A 6,000-nucleotide genomic window follows, 5' to 3' on the forward strand; every position below is an offset into this window, starting at 1 on the left:
GCTCCAGACGCGCAGGCTCAGCGGCCATGGCTCACAGGCCCAGCCACTTCGCGGCATGTGGGATCTTCCTGGACCAGGGCACGAACCCGTGTCCCTGCATCGGCAGGCAGACTCTCAACCACTGCGCCACCAGGGAAGCCCCCAAAATACATAAATTTGTTAGAGAAAATTGTAAGCTTATATCTATTGGTAAATGTTATACATTTTATTGTCAAAATAATTTAAAAACTGGTTTAATTTCACTTTTTAAAAAATGAATGGATATATAAGAGCTGAAAAGCTGCTAATAAAAATATTAATGTCTAAGGCAAGTAAGAAGTCAAAATTTTTTTTTTTTTTTTTTTTTTTTTTTTTTTTTTTTTGCGGTATGCGGGCCTCTCACTGTTGTGGCCTCCCCCGTTGCGGAGCACAGGCTCCAGACGCGCAGGCTCCGGACGCGCAGGCTCAGCGGCCATGGCTCACGGGCCCAGCCGCTCCGCGGCACATGGGATCCTCCCAGACCGGGGCACGAACCCGTATCCCCTGCATCGGCAGGCGGACTCTCAACCACTTGCGCCACCAGGGAGGCCCAGAAGTCAAAATTTTAAACCATGAAATTGAATAGGCAGAAAGCAAGACTAGGATTACAAGTCATGCCTCCCCTTGAAGTTAGTGTATGTGCTCTTTGACTCAGAACCTTTTTTTCATGCTTTGTCAACTAATTGGCTCTGTTTCTTCAAACATTTATGGGGGAACCTACGCATCACAAGTATTATTCTTCTGTCTTCTCTCAAAATCATATTTGTAATTCTTCTAAGCATTCTGCATCCCCCAAATTTACTTATTCTTAATATATGACTCACTAAGTAGGTCTACCCAGGTAAACTTACCTATGATGATGTATATATAAACACAGGTTATCCTAGTTCTTTATTTCAACTGTCTTTTTTTTGTGTGTGTGCGGTACGTGGGCCTTTCACTGTTGTGGCCTCTCCCGTTGCGGAGCACAGGCTCCAGACACGCAGGCTCAGCGGCCATGGCTCACGGGACCAGCCACTCCGCAGCACGTGGGATCTTTCCGGACCGGGGAACGAACCTGTGTCCCGCCCATCGGCAGGCGGGCTCTTAACCACTGCGCCACCAGGGAAGCCCTCATCTATCTTTTTTCCTGTTATATGGTCATAGGTACATATCTTCTTTCTGTGATAGAGAAGAACAATCCAAACATGTATTAACTAATTCAATTATCAAATAATTATTAAGGGTCTGCTATATGCCAGGCAGTTTTAGGTACTTGGGACACATCATGAACAAAACTGATAAAACTCCTTGTCCTTATGGTGTTTACAATCTAATAGGGTAAGGAGACAATAGATAAGATAAATAAGTACAAATATATAGTATGTTAGTGATTAGAATTAAGGAGAAAAGTAAAGCAGGATGGAAATAAGAAATACATGTATGTGTACATATATAATGCTTTAATTTAGATAAGCTAGCTATGGAAGATATCACTGAAAAGCTGACAAGATCTGAAGAATTTGAGGGAGTAAGCCATACAGCTCTCTGGGGAAAAGGCCTCCCAGGCAAAGAGAACACCTAGAGCAAAGGCTCTGAGGCAGGAGTATGGGTAGGGTGTTCTAGGAGCAGCAAGTTTGGCTGCAGTGGAGTGAGCATGGGAGAGAGTAGCAGGCAATAAGATCAAGTATTAATGCTGGGGTGGGGGGGGGTAGGAAGGAGGAGGATAAAGAGCAGTTAATGTTGAGAATTGAAGACCATTGCAAGGACTTTGTTTTTTACTATGAGGGAAGTGGGAAGCCATTAAAACATTCTGAGAAGTGGAGTGACATGAATTGATTACCAACATCATTCTATGGCTGTGTTGAGTCTAAACTGAAGAAGGCCAAAAGGAGAAGCAGAAGCATTGGAGATTAGTTAGAAGTCTGTTGCAATAAACTAGATGAAAAATTATATAGACTCAGAATAGTTTGGATTCTGGATATGTTTTTAAAATGTAACCATAAAGATTTCTTGATGAATCAACTCTTTTTGGACTTCACTAGCTGTCAGAGGTGAGAGAGAGAATGACTGAAATTTTTGGCCTGAGTAACTGTAAGATTGCAGTTGTCATTTACTGAGATGGGGAAGACTGAGAGGAGGAGTTCGAAGGTGGATATCAAGAGCTCAGGTTTGGATATACCACGTTTAAGATGCTCTGTAGACTCTCCACATGGAAGTATCCAGTAGGCAGTTGGGTGTATGAGTCTGGAGTTCAGGAAAACGTTCAGGCTAGAAAGATGTAAATTTGGGAGCCAACAGCAGATAAACCTTGAGACTGGATACACCGAAGGATGTATCAATTGGGAGAAGGTCCAAGGACTGAACATTGGAGCATTTCAACACTAAGAACAAGGATGAAGAAGGAACCAGCAAGAACTGACTTTTAGATTTAGCAACACAGAGGTAACAAATATTTTTATTTTTAGTGATGAATCAACTCCTATGTCTATGTATTTTATTGCCTCCAAATTCCTATACAAAACCATCTGTAAATTTAAATTCTTTTAACTCTGAGTTCTGGGGATACTTGTGAATCCATGGAATACCAGAGAGCTAGGCTTCCTCTTGTTGAATCTGATGCTAGAATGAAGGACGGAAACTTTAAAATGTCTTTTAGCTATGTTCATGTGATATCTGGATTTAAACTAAAATGCATATCTCATGGAACTACATTTGATGCTTTTCTTAAAAAATGTAATTACAACTATTTACATTTGTCATAGAATAGTCCTGTGATATCCTAGTTTTACTATACTGGTCTTCAGCCACTTTCTTTTCAATATTTTAGAAGCTACTTTTCTCTACATGTCTGTGCCACACATCCCTGGCAAATCTCAGTTTTGGATAAAAGCAACTATCTTACTTCTCCATGAACAGTCACCAATTTCTGGGTCTCAACTGTCTCAGATATGTCTTACTAACACCTTTCCCCAGTCAGCTTTTTCTCCTGTTCTCTATAATTATTTTAAACCTTTTTCACCCTCCTAACCTCCTTCTTGCCTTCCTCCCCCATCTTCAGCCTAGATTGTATTTTGAACTCTATAATAAACTCCCTATTCAAAATCTCTACCCAGATATCTTACCCTGAATTCATCATGTTCAAAACTGAAAGATCAGAAGGAGAAATTAAGGAAACAATCCCATTAACCATTGGAACAAAAAGAATAAAATACCTAGGAATAAAGCTACCTAAGGAGCTAAAAGACCTGTACTTAGAAAACTATAAAAGACTGATGAAAGAAATCAAAGATGATACAAACAGATGGAGAGATATACCATGTTCTTGGATTGGAAGAATCAATATTATGAAAATGACTATACTACCCAAAGCAATTTACAGATTCAATGCAATCCCTGTCAAATTACCAATGGCATTTTTTACAGAACTAGAACAAAAAAATCTTAAAATTTGTATGGAGACAGAAAAGACCCCAAATAGCCAAAGCAATCTTGAGGGAAAAAAACGAAGCTAGAGGAATCAGACTCCCTGACTTCAGACTATACTACAAAGCTACAGTAATCAAGACAATATGGCTCGGTGCTTTGTGACCACCTAGAGGGGTGGGATGGGGAGGGTGGGAGGGAGACGTAGGAGGGAGGAGATATGGGGATGTATGTGTGTGTATAGCTGATTCATTTTGTTGTAGGGCAGAAACTAGCACACCATTGTAAAGCAATTATACTCCAATAAAGATGTTAAAAAAACCAAAAACAAAAAACAAGCCTTGAAGGAACAAAACTGAAGAGAGTATATGCAAATCAGATGAACCATTGGATTGAGAAATAATATAGTATGGAATGGGCAAACTGAAACCACCGTGGATTAATAATAAACTCTGTGATGAGCAAAAAAAAAAAAAAAAAGACAATATGGTCTTTTACAGAAAGACCTGTATATTTTTATATACAGAAATATAGATCAATGGAACAGGATAAACCCACGCACCTATGGTCAACTAATCTATGACAAAGGAGGCAAGGATATACAATGGAGAAAAGACAGTCTCTTCAAAAAGTGGTGCTGGGAAAACCGGACAACTACATGTAAAAGAATGAAATTAGAACACTCCTTAACACCATACACAAAAATAAACTCAAAATGGATTAGAGACCTAAATGTAAGACCAGCCACTATAAAACTCTTAGAGGAAACATAGGAAGAACACTCTTTTTTTTTTTTTTTTTTTTTTGCAGTACGCGGGCCTCTCACTGCTGTGGCCTCTCCCGTTGCGGAGCACAGGCTCCAGACGCGCAGGCTCAGCGGCCATGGCTCACGGGCCCAGCCGCTCCGCAGCATGTAGGATCCTCCCGGACCGGGGCACGAATCTGTGTCCCCTGCATCGGCAGGCAGACTCTCAACCACTGTGCCACCAGGGAAGCCCAGGAAGAACACTCTTTGACATAAATCACAGTAAGATCTTTTTTGACCCACCTCCTAGAGTAATGGAAATAAAAACAAAAATAAACTAATGGGACCTAATGAAACTTAAAAGCTTTTGCACAGCAAAGGAAACTATAAACAAGATGAAAAGACAACCCTCAGAATGGGAGAAAATATTTGGAAACAAATCAACAAAGGATTAGTCTCCAAAATATATAAACAGTTCATGCCGCTCAATATTAAAAAACAAACAGCCCAATCAAAAAAATGGACACAAGACCTTAATAGACATTTCTCCAAAGAAGACATACAGATGGCCAAGAGGCACATGAAAAGCTGCTCAACATCACTAATCATTAGGGAAACGCAAACTGAAACTACAATGAGGTATCACCTCACACCGGTCAGAATGGGCAGCAACAGAAAACCTACAAACAATAAATGCTCGAGCGGGTGTGGAGAAAAGGGAACCCTCTTGCACTGTTGGTGGGAATGTAAATTGATACAGCCACTATGGAGAACAGTATGGAGTTTCCTTAAAAAACTAAAAATAGAATCACCATATGACCCAGCAATCCCACCACTGGGCATATACCCAGAGAAAACCATAATTCAAAAAGACACATGCAGATTTTCCACTTGTACCCTGCGACTTGCTTCAGGGGCGAGGGCTGCAGCTCTGACGTCGCCTGTGCTCCTTGAAGAGTGACGGTACCACGGAACCGGAGCCATGACCGAGGCTGATGTAAATCCGAAGGCCTAACCTCTTGCAGATGCCCACCTCACCAAGAAACTATTGGACCTCGTGCAGCAGTCATGTAACTACAAGCAGCTTCGAAAAGGAGCCAATGAGGCCACCAAAACCCTCAACAGAGGCATCTCTGAGTTCATTGTGATGGCTGCAGACGCCGAGCCCCTGGAGATCATCCTGCACCTCCCACTGCTGTGTGAAGACAAGAATGTGCCCTACGTGTTTGTGCGCTCCAAGCAGGCCCTGGGGCGAGCCTGTGGGGTCTCCAGGCCTGTCATCGCCTGTTCTGTCACCATCAAAAAAGGCTCACAACTGAAGCAGCAGATCCAATCCATCCAACAGTCCATTGAAAGGCTCTTAGTCTAAACAGGTGGCCTCGGCCACGCTCCCTGCTGCTGACTCCTACCCCAGGGGTTATGTATCATTTGTCTGTTAGCATATAGTATTTCCAGCTACCTTCTATTGTTATAAAATATTTTAGTGCTCAATTTGGTTTTTGTATTTTTGTATTGTTTTTGTCTTATTTTTAGGTTGTCATCTCCTCCCCAGCCTCACCTGTAATCTCCACTTCCACTCTCTCTCTCTGCCATCTTATCCTCCCTTTTGGAAAATGCATGCCCAGAACAGGTGGAAGCAGAGTGGTTGACACCATTCAAAGGCAGGGAAGAGCCAAGGTAGAGATTTGGTTCCAGCTTTCAGGTGCCACCTTCCTACTGTGCAGGGCATGATGGAAGTAAACACTGTCCACTTTGTATCCTTTGTGCCCAGCATACAGGATCGTGTTTGAATAATCAAGGGGTTTCCTTTGCTCTCTAGGGTATTATGTATC

At 41.9% G+C, this 6,000-nt stretch overlaps 1 pseudogene; it reads left to right on the forward strand.

Moving 5' to 3' along the window:
* Window positions 1-5,058: 5,058 nt before the first annotated feature.
* LOC132480805 (NHP2-like protein 1) lies at window positions 5,059-5,659 on the forward strand (annotated as a pseudogene).
* The last annotated feature ends 341 nt before the right edge of the window (window positions 5,660-6,000 follow it).

Source organism: Mesoplodon densirostris, chromosome 2 (genome assembly GCF_025265405.1).
Source record: "Mesoplodon densirostris isolate mMesDen1 chromosome 2, mMesDen1 primary haplotype, whole genome shotgun sequence".
NCBI classification, from domain to species: domain Eukaryota; kingdom Metazoa; phylum Chordata; class Mammalia; order Artiodactyla; family Ziphiidae; genus Mesoplodon; species Mesoplodon densirostris.